The following is an 18,359-nucleotide window of genomic DNA, read 5'->3' on the forward strand; positions in this document are numbered from 1 at the left end:
AGGTAGGCAACTTGAGAGATGAGAGAATGTGGCAGCGGCGGGGCAGGTGGCGTGAGAGTGAGCAGAAAGGCGGGTAGTCTTCAGTCTGATGACTGGTGTCATCACCCAGCAGGAGCCACCCAGGAGTGCCATTTCAAATTATGGTGGAGTTAGGAGATTCACATCCGTGGTCCAGGGCCAGCTCCAGGAGGTTTTAAAAGCTGAATGTCAAGGAAAGAAAAGTCTATTTTAAGATCATTTGTAGTGGTTCTTTCATAGGTTCAGGTGGTTTGTTAGAAAGAAATGGGGGAAAGGTAGGGATTTGCATAATTTGGTTTCTTCTGGTTTCTCATTTCCCCACTCTTCAGCTTTCTTCTGGTTTCTCATTTCCCCACTCTTCAGCTTTCTTCTGGTTTCTCATTTCCCCACTCTTCAGCTTTCCACATCAGTTTTCTTTCAAGTCCTCCTGAAAATTCCGCAGCATTGTACCAAGAATTTATCCTTATACATGTGTTTATATGCAAATTTTTCAAAGCATTTTTTTCCAAATACAATGCATTAAAAAGAAAGAAACCCAACCTAATATGTGCATTTCTTTGCACACACTATCCCAGTATGTGCATTTTTGTACACATCGCTTGGCTAGAGAACTGTATCACAAAATTCAGGAATGTGTGAATTTTGAAGGGTGGGTATGATTCAGTTTGCGTATTGTTTCAGGAAGGGTGAATTGGGTGGGTTCATCTTTAAAAGTGATTTGGATCAAATTTCTCCCCTATCTCTAGGGAAGGGCAGCCTTCCTGAGGGCCCCCCTTGATTTACTTCTTAAAGGTAAAAGTTAAAGGGACCCCTGACCATTAGGTCCAGTCGTGGACGACTCTGGGGTTGCGGCGCTCATTTTGCTTTATTTGCTGAGGGAACTTCGTTTGTCCGCAGACAGCTTGTGGGTCATGTGGCCAGCATGACTAAGCTGCTTCTGGTGAACCAGAGCAGTGCACGAAAACGCCGTTTACCTTCCCGCCAGAGTGGTACCTATTTATCTACTTGCACTTTGATGTGCTTTCAAACTGCTAGGTTGGCAGGAGCAGGGACTGAGCAACGGGAGCTCACCCCATTGCGGGGATTCGAACAGCCAACCTTCTGATAGACAGGCCCTAGGCTCTGTGGTTTAACCCACAGTGCCACTCACATTCCTACTTCCTAGAGGAGCCAATACATTAATGGGGGCATAATGATTAAAGGTACAGAATCACTACCAGGAGAAAAGCTGTCAATCTCATGTTGGTGCAGGATTCAGAGATGTGAAGAAATATTTCAAAGCTGCTTCAGTCTCTAGCCCAGCCAACATGATGCTTTCCAAATGTTGGTGAAGTACTGCTCGATCACCTTGTCCGTTGACTGTGATGGCTGTGGCTGTTGGCAGTTGTCCACCAACACTAACATTGACCAAGCCTTCTCTAATCTTAGCAAAATCCTTTTTGTTCCCCTTGAAATTCCTTGGATGTTTCATCCAGGGCTGGCTCCAGAGGAGAAGGCACGCCTAACACCATCACCACCACCCACCCACCTACAGCAAGCTTACCTGTGGCACTGGGAAGCTACAAGCCACCTGCTATGCTAATACCCAGACTACTTTGATGGAGCAGTTCTCTAGGGCAGCTCAAAAAATGCAACTTCCAAGTTGCTTGCTTGCTGCTGCTCCTCAGCAAGGGCAGCCCATAGGGTGTAGGTGGGAAGTCAGGTGAGACATCACGGCTCATGTGCCCTGTTTGGGTCCTGAATCCATGTTATATGTCCAAGTGTGGTTGGTAGGTGGCAACGGAGACAGCAAAAAGTGACAACCCAAGGTGTAGATTCTTTTGTTTTTGCAACACTTTGTGCGTATATGAGAGAGAATTTCCCCATCCATCCTATGCTATTAAGTCCGGCAAATTCAGATTTAGCTTTGGTTAAAAGAGGTTGGAGAAGTTAAAACCATGCTTTTTTCTTCTTTTTCTTTTTGGACTGATGGCGTCTATGTTTCCGTTCTCGCAACCCAAGCAGGCGCAGGCCAGCAGCTTAATAAAGCATCCTTTGATTAAAGTTTCCCGGCGTTCATCTGTCGTTAAGGCGAGACTAGGCTGAGCAGAAAGAAGACGTACACCTCATAATGGCTTCTCGTGTTTCGAAATGATTTAAATGAGTATGAGATGAAGAGTCCGCAAGGCAGAGGCTGCCAGTGTAAATGTATTTCTAATTACATGCCTTCCCATCCTTGGCAGAGAAGCTGACCTCCCTGTCAGAGCCTTTCACCATGGGTGCCAGTCAGGAGCACCCATAACCCAGGAAGCTCTGCTGAAAGGTCTCAACGCTGAATATGCCACTGCAGCTTGTGATGCTGTTAATGTTTCCCTGCATACGTTGCCTTCATAGAAGAATGCAGAAAATTGACAATTGTGTGACACACATTCTCTTGTGCCACCTCCCCCCCCCACTCTTTGGAGAGCAAAGAATGTTAATGTAACTTGTGTGCGCATAGTTCATTATCTTTGTTAGTAGCAGAATGCCCTTCATAATGATAGGGTGTGTTGGAAGGGAGGGTAGTGGCAGAATTTGGTAATCTTCTGTAATATGGCACTTTGTGCCAGGCCAAAATTTGGCGCCCACAAATGGATCTTCTTAATTATGGATCTTCCCAATTTTGCCTGCACCACCCTAAATCCAGCACTGGCGGGTGTGTGTGTGTTATTTATTGAAATAAACTGAAACTGACATGGGGACAAATGGAAGAAGACGCCTTCACCTCGGTATGGCTCCCCTTTATCACCTACATAGCCGAACAAGACAACGACAAGAATCCACCAACAGCATACAAATCAATATCAGGTTAGCATACAATCAGGTTAGCATACAATCATGGCTAACCTGATTCAAAAACACCCACCCACCCCACTCACACATGAAAACAAAGTTCGCCATAGCCAATCACAAACAAACAACCACACCCTAGGCCAACCCCAACCTCTCTCGCCACCAAAGGAACACAAGCGAATAGCAAAGAGAACCTGCACAAGCGACGCTGACACAAAACCCCACACATAAATTAAGTAAAATAGAAACATCGCCACCCGACTCCACCCCCCCTCACCATGGCCCCCTCCACCTCTTTCCCCCTTTTCTTCCTAAGGTAACACTAACGTCTCAACAAATGAAACTGATCTGTAGAAAATGTAACTTGGAAAAAGTGGGGGGGGGGATAACCACTGTGCATATGTGTGTATTGTCATGTGTATGTGTACACACAGAGAGAGACACTTTCAACCTTCTCCCTCCTCACACTGTTGCTGTTGGTGAACCCCAAGTCACATGATATGAGGGGTGAAAGATAGGTTTCCTTGACTACAACTGAATGCAATGATGTATTCAATCACAGTTTTTAAAAGTTTGCTTCTCATAAGTGAATTCAGCCTTCCACTTAAATGGGAGAGGGCAAAGCAGATGCTCTGTGGGACCCAGGGGGGGACAGACCCTGCACCACGTCAGTAGTGACGCCAGCCATGGCTTATCAAGTCTGCTTCTAAAAGTCTAGCTTCTCATCTGCCTTTCTCCATCCCTCTTTCTGTTTTGTCAGTCACTGTCTTGCCTGCTTGCCAGCCAAGACTTTACAAAGTTTTGGCCTTCTTAGAGATAAGAAACGGGAAAAATTCATGAAAGAGATCTATTTTTCTTTAAAGGTGGGATGGCTTTTACCAGGTGTTGCAACTAATTGCCTGAAATAATGAGACACTGTCAAGGAAGAATAAGTTATAGCAAAAAAAAATTCCAATTAACGGATAATGATCAAGATCACGGTGCCAAAAGGAAGCAAGTTCTAGGTACTTCTAGGAACTTACAGAAACTTTTCACTGTTTCCTGTTGGCAAGCCTTCCCAAAAAGGTCACCATGCCCTTTCTTTCAAAGGGGTTATAGTTGCTGGGGGGAGGGCAATTATTTCCTCCCCACTGAGAAGGGATATATCCTGAGTATTATGCCAATGGAACTTTTATATCTGCATCATCCTTTGAAGACATTGTGCATGGTGCAATAAATAACCTGGAGTTCCCCTCTTTTGCTGGGCCAGTGGGGCAGATCTCTATGTCATGACCTTGGGGCTTGCATAGGGTTGCCACGTTTGGTCAGGCAAAATATGGGACAGATCAGGGAGGAATTGGGGGGGGGGGAGGCTAACAATTACTTCACCTGGGGCAGAAATTATTTCAAAGCAATCCATTTCTCTCATTCTCTGACTCCGAGTCTTCATCTCTGACCCACCCGTTTCTGTGTGCCCAAAAACTCCCTCTCCCTCTCCCTCTCCCTCTCCCTCTCCCTCTTCACCAGGGCCATTCAAATCCCCTATCTCGCTCTCCACAACCCACCCTCTGCCTGCAGAAAACTTTCTCTCTCTCAAGCTCCTCCTCCTGACTCCACCCCAAGCACACATCCTGCGATAACACTCACTCTCATCTTCCCCCCTTCATGGACCCAACCTCTGCCCACACAGTCTTTAGGATGAGGATGAGCTCAAATACACGAAAAAGGTGTCCCATTTAATGTCCAGAGGACAGCCCCCCCCAAAAGGGCAATCATGTTTTTCTATGAATTCAATGGAGCTAACTCACAGGCAAGCAAAATATGCAATCCTAAACCCACTTGAAAAAAGGTCACTTAAACTCAGTAGGGCTCACTTCTAAGTATAACTGTATAGCATTATCCCTAACTTGGCTCCCCAACCTCCATCTTGTTCATTACACATTGGAAAAGAAGCAAATTTCATAGGGATGTGGATACTTCGGGCACAATTCATTTTTTCAATAAAATTTATTGGATGCACATTCGATGCTCCAAATTAATATTAACAGAATACTACCTCTTGAAGAGAGAGGACCAACATTCTGAGTAGAAAGATCCACTCCTTTGCTCAACAGAAGCCTTTATAATATAGGGCTGAGAGAAGAGCTGGTACTTAGCTGTCTTGCTGCTTTATATATTGATGATCTTGGTGCATAAAGCAGATTAAATGAATAAAGACCAGAGGAATGACATTCAATTGTTATGCTTAGCATGTAACCTCCTGAAAGAGAAATTGCATGTACAAGCAAAAAGGGGATTCTGCCTTTTGGTAGCAAAAAGAAAGGGGAAAGGGGGGGGGAGCTGCAAATGTGAATAGAATTTCACAGCTGCTTTAGACTTTAATAACTTGAGAATTAGATGGAATCACTGCAGGTGATGTTCAGAACAAATGACATTTATTCCATATTATTAAGATTTCTGTGAAATTTATCTGGGAGAGATCTGCCATTTTATCTTGGGCAGTCTTGCCACGTCGAAACACCCTCATTTCATAATGGCTCTGAGCTACAATTATAATTTACACACCAAGATAAAAAGTCTCCTCACCTGAACAGCTCATGAGAGAAGAAAGGAAGGGTTGTGTTTTTTCTTCCAATTTACTTTGTGCATTGTACAGGAGGGAGACAGTACTTAGTATTTGTGCTATATAAAGTAATCCACACACACACACACACACACACATCAGAAGGACCAAAAACTATGCTAGGTTCCACTGGATCCAATGAGAGTAGGATTGCACTAGATACCTCCAAGGATGAAGAGAGCCAGGCTTTTGGAATTTATATTTATTCAATTTATATGGTTCATTTTCTGCCTAACAAGGGCCACCCATTCTCTTTTTAAAAATATAAAATACACCCTCCATTTAAAAGCAAGCAATAAAAAACAACAATGCAAATGTCAGAATTAATATAATGTATATATAATACAACCTTGATGGCAGAAAGTGAGGAGGAATTAAAGAACCTTCTAATGAGGGTGAAAGAGGAGAGTGCAAAATATGGTCTGAAGCTCAACATCAAAAAAACTAAGATCATGGCCACTGGTCCCACCACCTCCTGGCAAATAGAAGGGGAAGAAATGGAGGCAGTGAGAGATTTTACTTTCTTGGGCTCCATGATCACTGCAGATGGTGACAGCAGTCATTATATTAAAAGATGCCTGCTTCTTGGGAGAAAAGCAATGACAATCCTAGACAGCATTTTAAAAAGCAAAGATATCACCTTGCTGACAAAGGTCCGTATAGTTAAAGCCATGGTTTTCCCAGTAGTAATGTATGGAAGTGAGAGATGGACCATAAAGAAGGCTGATCGCCGAAGAATTGATGCTTTTGAATTATGGTGCTGGAGGAGACTCTTGAGAGTCCCATGGACTGCAAAAAGATCAAACTTATCCATCCTTAAAGAAATCAGCCCTGAGTGCTCACTAGAAGGACAGGTCCTGAAGTTGAGTCTCCAGCACTTTGGCCACCTCATGAGAAGAGAAGATTCCCGAGAAAAGACCCTAATGTTGGGAAAGATGGAGGGCACAAGGAGAAGGGGACAGCAGAGGATGAGATGGTTGGACAGTGTTCTCGAAGCGACTAGCATGAGTTTGGCCAAATTGCAGGAGGCAGAGAAAGATAAGTGTGCCTGGCGTGCTCTGGTCCATGGGGTCACGACTGAACGACTGAACAACAACAACAACATATATAACAAAATGGCAAACTTTTGGAATGACTGTTGACTTTTATGAACCCCTCTTTCAGCAGGGGGAGGGATGTAATTTTCTGCATGTCTTCTAAAAAGTAAAAAAAAAAAATTGTGCTGAAAAATAAATGGCCCTGATCCGTATTTAAACTTGTGTGCCACAATGCGTTAGTAGCCAGAGACAATGGATGGTAATGTCCCTCATACTATCAGCTTAATGAGGTACTTATATATATATCCATGCTCAGTGAGGATCATGTGGGTGGCTCACATCCAGTGTGGATAGCAATACAGATCTTTACCTTAATGCATGTATGATCTGTTCATGATTCCTGTGAGGTACGCTTCCACTCCTCAGCAGGGACTGCCCACCCCCCCCCCCTTGGAAGTCCTGGCAGTGGTGCAGAATATTCCCAAACCTTCTAGAGGTTGAGAACCATTCAGAGTACGTCCCAGATAGGACAAGGGGCTGCTGGATGTCAAAATGAGATCATTCTCCCACCCAAACGATTCTGGATCCAAGCTCATTATATCAAACTAACTGTGTCTGGAAGCCACCTTCCCTTCCTGGATACAGACAAGTGTGTTTAAAGACTGAGGTGCCAGTATATTACATTTTCTCCTGCACCATAATGGGAAACCCAGGCCTTTAAAAATCCTCATCAGTTGTGGCCAGGCAAAATGCCAAAGTAACATTCTCTCTTTGCTCTCTAATTGATGTGCAGAGCAAAACACACTAGCTCGTTCAACCACTTCTGCTGCAACCCTTCCTTTGCAAAGCAGCCTAATACTTACTAATATGCTGTTAATTATAGTTTTCAACAGGAAAAAACACACTGTTGCTAATGTAGTTAGCAACAAATTTGTTAGCACATTAATGAAACTCAGTGGCCTTTTCCTCTTGACATTTAACCATCAAACAAGTCATTAACCATTACTGATTACTTAGTAATTTCTTAGAAATTATAACTCTATTTACAGAGGGTTGAACGGTTTCCAATTTACTCTTCACTGGATAAACAATAAACTAAACAACTCACCCTCTTTTTAGAAGCTAGCATGTTGGATTGTCTGCTGAGTGCATCCATTATCAGTATATTTGGAGCTTCTTTCACAAGCTGAACGTTAGCTACGGAAACCAAATCAGTTTGCAGGACAAGGGAGGTATGAAGGAGCAAGGAACCAGATTATCACTTCTGGGTGATCAGAATGTAATGATGGAACGTGTCACATTTAGATGCAGTCAGCTAAGGAACTGCAGCTGCAGGTAACCAACACAACACTTTAGAGAGAAGAGATGTCAAAACCAATGCTTGCAAGACAACCTCTTATGTGTGTAAAATGTAAGGTGGCAGAGGACCAGGATGGTAAGAGTTGTATGAGGAAGGGTTGCAAGTTGGACATGGAGAAGATTCAGGAGGAACATGATAGTGGTATATGAATATCTGAGGGGTTGCCACTCAGAAAATGGAGAAGACTTGTTTTCTGTTGCTCCATAAAGCAGGAATAGAATCAAAATGGGTGGGTATTGCAGGGCATCAGATTTCAGTTAAACATTAAGAGAATGATAACATTCAGTAGAGAGAAGAAGAAGAGTTTGGATTTGATATCCCGCTTTATCACTACCCTAAGGAGTCTCAAAGCGGCTAACATTCTCCTTTCCCTTCCTCCCCCAAAGCAAACACTCTGGGAGGTGAGTGGGGCTGAGAGACTTCAGAGAGAAGTGTGACTAGCCCAAGGTCACCCAGCAACTGCATGTGGAGGAGCGGAGACGCGAACCCGGTTCCCCAGATTACGAGTCTACCGCTCTTAACCACTACACCACGCTGGCAGTAGTGGAACAGAGAGCCTCGGGAGCTGTCCTCCTATGCAGGTATTTAAGTAGCATAGAGCTGTGTACACGCTATTAGCTTTAAAGCACATTTAAAGCAAATCATTCCCCTCAAAGAATTCTGGGCTCTGTAGTTTACCCCTCACAGAGTTACATTTCCCAGAAATCATTGAGGGGACATATACGCTTCAAATGTGCTTTAAACGTATAGTGTGTAAGCCTCTGTCAGGGATCCTTGCTATGGGTGTTATCTAACTAAATCCTAGACTAGACCCATTGAAATGGGACAGAATCACAAATCCATTTATTTAAGTGCAACTAAATGCTGGATATTATCCAATGATTCCAAGCTGGCTCCCAAATTTCCAACATATTGTAAACATATTGAACAAATGTTGTTTGTCAAGAGAGACTGAAAACCAGTAGAATAAGAATAAGAATAATATGTAATTGTTTTATATTGTTTTTACGCTTTCCTTGTTTATTGTTGTAACTGTTTATTTGTTTTATAATTGCATATTTGATTGTTATAACCCACCCCCGGACCTTTTGGTAAAGGACAGATAAGAAATATAAAAATGTCAGGGTCTGGCTGGGTGAAGAAGAGTAGGGGGAGGCACCAGTTGGGGAACCCCCAAGGGAACCCCCAGATGAGGAATGCTCAGGTGAGGTGGGACACTGAAGAGAGGTCAGAAGGAGAAGATTGAGAGGAGGGGCTGGATGCTGAAGGGGCAATAGGGTTTAGTGAGCAGGAAGAGCCAGTGACTCGGAGAAGCTTAGACTGAAGCTGAAGCAGAGAAAGGGGCTCAAGAGGCTCTTGAAGAATCCATGGAATCTCCCTCTCCTGCTGTGACAAACTCCTCCCTCCCAGCCTCCAATAACATGCAGAATAATGAGGAGAGCAGAACAGAAACCAGAGGAGCACAGGCATAGTCTGAGACTGCTTGGGAAACATCTGGGAGACAAGTAGCATTGGAAAGGGTGGAAGGCAGGGACCTTCAGTGCTGGCAACTGCTCTGTAACAGCAAGATCTGCTGGGAAGTATTGCTGAGTTGTATGCAGTTTCATTGAATAAAGAGTTACAGGTAGGTAGCCATGTTGGTCTGCCATAGTCAAAACAAAATAAAATAAAAAATTCCTTCCAGTAGCACCTTAGAGACCAACTAAGTTTGTTCTTGGTATGAGCTTTCATGTGCATGCACACTTCTTCTGAAAGCTCATACCAAGAACAAACTTAGTTGGTCTCTAAGGTGCTACTGGAAGGAATTTATTTTATTTTATTTTGTATTGAATAAAGAGTTAACTTCACTGACAACGGAGACCTGCATCTGACTCCAGCCCTGACAAAAAGTAAAATAAGTAAATTATCATCATCATTCTTTATTTGACCAGCAGTCAGAAAAAATACATTTATCCATACAAAATTAAAACATCTAAAACTTCCAGAGGAACTTAAAACATAGCCACCACCAACATGAAGCTATACAGATAAACCCATGTCAATGGAATCAATCTTAGTCTTACAATGCTTAAGAGCAAGAAAAAGAAATTTGGCCACCAAGGAAGCTGTTTTCCCCGTAACATTATTCAACAAATATGAAACCTGTCTTTCTCTGGATAGAGAGCTAAGTTGAGATAAGAGTGGGGCTATAAGATTTTGCCTGAAATCTGTATAGAAAGGACAGCTCAAGAGAATATGTTCAGTGGACTCTACCTCTCCCAGGGCACAATGACAAGTTCTCTGGCCGTATGGGACTCCCCTTTACCTTCCCCACAATACCACAGATTTGAGGACATTTAATCTAGCTGCTGTGAGGAGTCTATGGTATTCCACATAGTGGATTTCCATGAGATAAGGAGCTGGTGTAACCTGATAGATCTCTTCCCCCAGGAACATCCCTAATAAGTAAATAATTATTTACAATGGAATAAGAATGCAGAGTCTTCCACTATAATCTATTTAAACTCTTTGTTTGTTTGTTTGTTTGTTTTGATAAACCCAGCTACACACAATGGCTATTACATCTGAGCAGGGAGAAATTCAATTTAGTTTTCATTTAAATGGAAATATATCCTATTCACACTTTTCTGGAACAATATGAAAATTGCAATACAGCCATCATTCGGAATTCACACTTATCTGAATTTTGTGATTCAGTTCTCCAAACAACCAATATTTACAAATATATATATATACGAGGGTAAAGTGTGGGTGAAATGAGTATAGTAGTGAAAATAACATGCCAAAATGCATTATAGTAGGGAAAAAAATGCTTGCAAAAATGTGTACATTAGTCAAAACTGCATATGAAAATGTGTTTAATTGGAGAAATTTGTTCCAAAATGCTGAAGAAAGTTCATGAGGATTTTCTTTAAAACTTTGCAACAGAAATGTTGAGAACTGAATTGAAGAATGGAAAAATGAGAAACGGAAGGGACTGAAATAGACAGATCCTTCCATCTCTATGAGTGCAAGGGTCATTTTTTATTGACAAAAAATAGAGACTGAAATTATATATTAAGGCTTAAGGGTTAACACTGCAATCATATACATATTTACATGAAAGTAAGTCCCTTCGAATTCACGGAGCTCTGAGTAAAGATGTTTGAGATTGGGCTGTAAATAAAACATTATTATGTTAATTTGTCTAAACCCATATGGTTGACTCAAAATAGAAATTCTGCTTGCTGAACCAACTACTCTTTAGATTATTATTTTTAAGAACCCAACTTGTATTTTTTTTTTATTCTATCCATTTTTAAAACCCATCACTGCGTATATATCTGCCATCTGTTATTCATGCCATGAGTTATTTATTGCTGGAATTTATTTTATTTTAATATTGAGAACTTTTATTGCCTGGAAGTTTCTCTTCACTCTTTAAATTTAAGGCCTTGGGCCAGTTCCCCCATAAAATATTGGTTGACTGGTGCAGAAATGAATGTTTCGTGGGAGGGTTCATTTAGGAGGGAGATGTGTGTTGACATTTTTTTTTTTAAAAAAACCTTGTTACTCAGAGCTGCTTGGAATTTGTTCTAGGAGGAAAAAAAATATTCTTGTTGCCGCTATTTTTTCCTGAGGAAAAGATTCTGGCAGCAGCAGTATGGACTGGCCCTATTGCTGGGCAGACAGAGGTGGCCGCTTCAGGATGTCTCAAAAGGGGAGCAAATTGCTATTTACAGCACAATCCTATACATGTTTATGCTGGTATTGAGTTGCTTGTGTGGGTTGCCAGTGTGATGCCAGGCCTAGTTTGGGGTTCTGGTTTTGAACTTATAGAGCGTTATGCAGCTTGGGACGCCAGCATCTGAAGGAACACCTTTCCCCCATATGAACCTCCTCAGACCATAAGGCCGTTCTCAGAGTGCCTCCTACTACTGAAATTCACATGGTGGTGACAAGCAGAGCAGAAGTAAATTTGTTTTAATCTTTGAAAAAGCTAATAAAAATAATATTAAAAAATGAACAAATAGAAAACACTGAGCTAGATGGACCTTATTCTGACTTGTTAGGTGGCAACTTCCTATGTTAAGAAATATTCCATTAAATAAAAAACACAATTCTCTCCCCTTGTGGTTTTAAGAGGCTGGAAATTTTACATTTTTACACATACCATGTATGAGCTCTTTGGAAGAAAGATAGAATACAGATGTAATGAATAAATGGTGATACTATATTCAGCATAAGTTTCAATAAATTTATCATTGGCTATGAAAAATATATCAGCCAACCTACAATCCAATCCAATCCCAATTCAAAGAATGCCACAAAAATAAATTAATGTTTCTTTCTAAGATTCAGTAGCATCACAGAATTGACCACAGTGGGTTCCTCAATCCCTATTCTTCCATAAGAAATGTTCTTCCTTCTGGTTTATATGCAAACCAAGTCTCGGGTATAAAATGTATAGTTACTCTAGAGTAGGTGTGGGCAACCTTTGGTCCTCCACATGCTGCTGAAATGCAACTCTCATCATCCCTGGTCATTGACTTGTTCGCCAAGGCTAATTGGAATTATAGTTCAGTGATATGTGGGGAGCCAAAGGTTCCTGACCCCTGGTGTAAAACGATGTATTCCTTGCTGAATTACGATTATTGCACCCTCTTCTTTCCTAAGACCTTTTGTATTAAATCAGAACACACTACCGGTGTTTGACCACCAGTATGATCCACTTTCTTCCAGCCAGGGCTTATGGAACTCTGCTAGGGATGTTTGTGAAATTTGACATTTTGCAAATTCTGTTGCAACTTTCCTGATACGAATCCCTGAAACTAATGTGTTGACTGGAATTTAGCTACCTAGAAGCTTCTGCACTTCTCTGAATGTTGCAGTTCAGTTCTGGGCAGTTTAAACACATCAACGCACACTTTATTTTTTATTTTTTTTATCAAAGACTATCAAAGATTTATAAAGGATCCACAAGTATATGCTGGAGATGCGGAGGGAACAATGGGAATTTATTCCATATGTGGTGGATATGTCAGAAAATAAAGATATTTTGGGGTTTGATTTATGACGAACTTAAAAAACTGTTAGGAATTACATTCCCCAATAAGCCAGAATCCTTCTTATTAAGCATTATAGATAAAGAAATCCCAACTAAATTAAGAGAGGGTTTTTTATACGCTACAGCTGCAGCTCGAATCTTAATAGCAAAAAGGTGGAAGGAATCAGAACCACCATCAACAAGTTGCAAGAGCTTGCCGAAATGGCCCAATTAACTAACAATTTGAGGGGGGATCAAAACAAAAATGTCAAGAAAATTGGTCCAGATATATAATATATGTTCAGAAATATAGCAAGGGTCGGATAGTCATGCCAGCATTTCAGTAGCCCAGGAAATAGTAGGAAGGAGATAGAAGAAAATAGGGTAATGGTTGCAAGGGTAGTGGAATAAAGATTTAACTGAGGATATGTGGACAGGTTGAAATACACTCATAAGTAAGAGCGGAATATACGGTTGGGTTTGATTGGAAGTCTAGAAAAATAGGAAAATATGTGGATACTGATTTTCAATTTTGGGGTGCGTTGGGGGGGGGTTGGTTTAATTTTTCTCTTTTCTTTTGTAATTTCTCTTTGTTAGCCGTTTTTATGCTTAATGACAAGCTATTCCTGACCGATAATGTGTAAATTACTTTGGAATAATCTGTAGTAGTCTATATATATATATATATATATATATATATATATATATATATATATATATATAATGAATACTGGTTAGGGGTAACAACAAAAGACGCATATACAGCAGAAATTGTTTATGTTCGTTTTTGTTTTTATTTGCATATGTAACAGTTAATGTATCACCTTGTAAAACATTGCAGATATGATAATAAAACACCTTAAAACAACAAAAAAACCAACACACACTTTAAAATGCATGTTTTTAGAGTAGATATGTCTTTAAATGCACTTATTACTGCATTTTTTAAAAAAAAAATTCCTCAGATTAATGCAGGAAAGGGATGGAACAGATTTATAGAGGATGGTGACATGCTATGGAAATATATTGATTCACTCATCACTATTCTGTGGTGTTGGCCTCAGACATTTTCATAAAAAGTCAAAATAGCGCACTCCTTGCTAGTATTTACAAACCTCCAGCTGATGTGAAGATTGGGGGCTAGAAAATGACGCCTGTAATCTGCTTTTGAGAAGATGAAAAACAAAAACAAGAAAACCCCAACTTTCATTTGCTTGAAGGAAGGCCAGTCCTGGAACTCTGTTAAACAAACAAACAAATTCTCATTAACGTATTAAAAAACAAGCTAACTGATGTCCCTGTCAGACCGTTCAGTGAATTGCGCTGGTGCTCCTGAGCACCAGTGCACATAATGAGCAAATGTTGACCATTATCCCTGACAGAGAGACTGCAAACAGAAGCAAAATGTCAGCAGACATTGCAAAGATTGAGATAATGGCTCCAGACTGTCCGGCTGACAACTGCCATGTGTGCGCTTCTGGCTGCCTTTGGGTAAACCAAACCAAAGCATTCGAAAACCAAAGTGGAAAGCCACTGCCTTAATATAAGAACAACACAGAATATTTACTGATTTACAGCTTCTTTTCTATATTGGGAAGGAACAGCTGTTTGTTTGGGACTCGTATACAGTAGTCTCTTTCATTTTCTACATTTTCCTCTGTACGCCTTTCAGTTGCTTGTTCCACTTGGGGGCTTTGTGCAGGCATCTGGTTGGGAGCTGGGAGATGAGGATGGTTGAGCTAGATGGGGCATTGATGTTCTCAGTGTGATCCCAACAGGATGTTGGAGTAGATCAGGGGTCAGCAAACTTTTTCAGCAGTCCACTGTCCCTCAGACCTTGTGGGGGGACCAGACTATTTTTTTGGGGGGGGGGATGAACAAATTCCTATGCCCCACAAATAACCCAGAGATGCATTTTAAATAAAAGCACACATTCTACTCATTTAAAAACACGCTGATTCCCAGACCATCCGCGGGTCAGATTTAGAAGGTGATTGGGCTGGATCCGGCCCCCGGGCCTTAGTTTGCCTAATCCATGGAGTGGGTGGTCCTTTGGCCTGCTTCAGCTGGGCTTTTCATATGAAACTTGTGTATAGCACCAGCTTGGCATTTAGACTGTAAGATCTGGGTTTGAATCCCCCATAAGCTATGAAGCTTGCTGGGTTCCATTGGTCAAACCAGGATTAAGATAAGATTTCTTTATTGTCATTGTACAAGTACAATGAAATTGGATGCCATCCCTTAAAAACAACATAAAAACAGTATTCATATAGCAATTGATATAGCACAGAACTTCCACCATATCCTCCTCCAGGTCTCATGAAACAGTCCTTCAGCTGCTAAGTAGCACATTCAGGCCAGATATTAACAGTCCTTGTTAGAGTGAGAGCCCATTTCCTGAGAGGGATGTATGCTGGTACAAGGAACAAAGACATATGGTTGGACTGGTCCAAATGTGGGAGCTGTAAAGCCCTACAACCATATTTTATATTCGAATAGACCTTGTCCAGTGTGTTGGCCCCTCTGGTGGCACATTTCAGCTTCAGGATACTTGTCTTGCTGGCTGATGATAAAGCCCGGCCTTTGCCTCCTCTCTCTGCACCGCCTTTGCCTCCTCCTTAAGGGGATAGTAATCCATAGAGAGCTTGATGCCTTAGCTACTTCCACCGAAATGTTATCTGGGCGAAGATAATCAGCTCTTACAGTTTGTTCACACTGTAACCCGACCCTTAGGAGTTCCTGCCGGCTGTAAATCTTGCGCGCCGCCATCTTAGATCTTAATAACTGCCATAACTGCCATTATTCCTCCAGGAATGAGCCATGACCCTCTTAAAGTGACAAATCTATAACAAACATTTGTTCGCCAAATGTACTCACACAAGTAACAAGTAACTACAATAAAATAACAATAAAAGCCATTACGAAACGCTTTTCAGCACAAACAAACTTGGGGCCCATTTAATAGAAATGGTACAGCCTTTCCTGGACTGTACCACTTCAGGCTACAGAGTGTATTGCATATTTGGATGCCCCTGCATGTATAAACCTTGCTTATAGCAGGCAGGGGAAAGGATTCATTGGACCCTTCTCTTGTAGATGCTGGTTTTTTTTCTGTTTTTTGTTTTTGCAGAAAGATTTTGGTGGGGAACATTCAATGAGGCAATTCCACAAATGCAGACCTGAAGTGGCACAGTCCAGCTCAAGCCTTAGTGTTTGATTCTATTGAAAGTACAAACAGGCTTTGGCAGGGTTGCCGAGAACATAAATGTCACCCTGGGTTGCTTGGATAAATTTCGTGACATAAAGATGATAAATGGGCATCAATGGGCATCAATCTGTCTGAGTATCTGTAGGGTTGGCAGGAAGCTGAAAGTGGTCATGGTCCTACAGCCAAATGAGACATAGCTGGTGGCTGCTATGGAAAGGGCCTTTTTAGTGGTGATGCCCTGGTTGTGGAATGCCCTCTCCAGAGACACGGAGCAATGGATTCAAACTACAAGACAGAAGATTACACCTAAACATTAGGAAGAACTTCCTGACAGTAAGAGCTGTTCGACAGTGGAATTGGCTGCCAAGGAGTGTGGTGGAGTCTCCTTCTTTGGAGATCTTTAAGCAGAGGCTAGACAGCCACCTGTCAGGAATGCTTTGATAGTGTTTCCTGCTTGGCAGGGGGTTGGACTGGATGGCCCTTGTGGTCTCTTCCAACTCTATGATTCTATGACTCACACCCAGCACCTAATACTGATCTTTTCAGTTGCAAGTGAAAACCTTAGGGGGAAAAATCCCCAGCCTTTTAGACTCAATGTTGAGTGTTTTTTAGAAGTTGCTCATTACTGTTATTCCATGCCGCTGGTTTCACTTCAGTGTTATTCTGATGCTAGTTTTTTTTAAAAAAAAATTATCATTATTCTGTTTTGGATTTCAGTTTTATGTTTTATTTTTATACTTTCTGGTCTTAATTTTTACTGTGAGGCTGAAGAGTGGGTTGTATATTTGGATGTCCCTGAATCTATAAACCTAGCAGGGGAAAAGATTCAACGCGCCCTTCTCTCTTATATCCTCCCCCCCTCCTTTGCAGAAAGCTTTTAGTGGGGAGAATTCAATGATGCAATTGCACAACTGCAGATTTCAAGTGGCACAGCCCAGGTCAATCTTTAGTGTTTGAGTCTATTGAAAGTACAAACAGGCCTTAATTTTTTTGTACTTGGATGTAGTATCTGAGATGAATAAATAACAGGGGATGTGGTGATGTCACTATTCCCAGAAAGGAAACCACATTAAAAATAAAAATAAAAATCTGTGTTTATAATCCTACAAAACCAGAGAGAGAAAGACTCATGATTAAAGATGGATGGACATGCTGTTTGTTGAAGAGATGGCTCTAAAGCCTTTCTCCCCCATGCAAAGTTGCATGAACCAACACCACCGCTTCATGAGTTTCAGTGCCTCTGTTTTGTGCTCCTGGTAGTTTCCTGCTCAGGCTAATAATAATAATAATACCCCAGCCACTCTGGGCAGCTTCCGGCAGAATATTAAAATACAATGATTCATCCAGTATTAAAAGCTTCGCTAAACAGGGCTGATTACAGATGTCTTCTAAAAGTCTGATAGTTTATTTGTTTGACATCTGATGGGAATGCGTTCCACAGGACGGGCGCCACCACTGAGAAGGCCCTTTGCCTGGTTCCCTGTAACTTCACTTCTCACAGTGAAGGAAATGCCAGAAGGCCCTCGGTGCTGGACCTCAGTGTCTCGGCAGATTGATGGGGGTGGAGATGCTCCTTTAGGTATACTGGGTGGAGGCATAGAGATATACACAGTGCTGGCAGCTCTGTGTAGTTCTGAATCATAGCTAGTGTGAGGATTTACCAAAGGGAGGCCAGTTCACAAATGCATGCCCATTTATTGAAGACTACAATATCAATTAGTTTCTTGCATGTTGAAATGGGCGAGCATGACAACAGACTGTAATAATAATAATAATAATAATAATAATAATAATAATAATTTATTATTTATACCCCGCCCATCTGGCTGGGTTTCCCCAGCCACTCTGGGCGGCTTCCAACAGAACACTAAAATGCAATAATCTATTAAACATTAAAAGCCTCCCTAAATAGGGCTGCCTTCAGGTGCCTTCTAAACGTCTGGTAGTTGTTTTTCTCTTTGACATCTGGTGGGAGGGCATTCTACAGGGTGGGTGCCACTACCAAGAAGGCCCTCTGCCTGGTTCCCTGTAGCTTTGCTTCTCGCAGTGAGGGAACCGCCAGAAGGCTCTCAGCACTGGATTTCAGTGTCCAGGTAGAACAATGGGGGTGGAGACGCTCCTTCAGGTATACTGGAACGAGGCCATTTAGGGCTTTAAAGGTCAGCACCAACACTTTGAATTGTGCTCGGAAATGTACTGGGAGCCAGTGTAGGTCTTTCAGGACCGGTGTTATGTGGTCTCGACTATTCGTATCTCTCCCAGTATCAAATACAAAGGAGCCAGTTCATTTAGCTTCC

The sequence above is a fragment of the Lacerta agilis genome, chromosome 6 (genome assembly GCF_009819535.1).
Source record: "Lacerta agilis isolate rLacAgi1 chromosome 6, rLacAgi1.pri, whole genome shotgun sequence".
Taxonomy (NCBI): Eukaryota; Metazoa; Chordata; class Lepidosauria; order Squamata; family Lacertidae; genus Lacerta; species Lacerta agilis.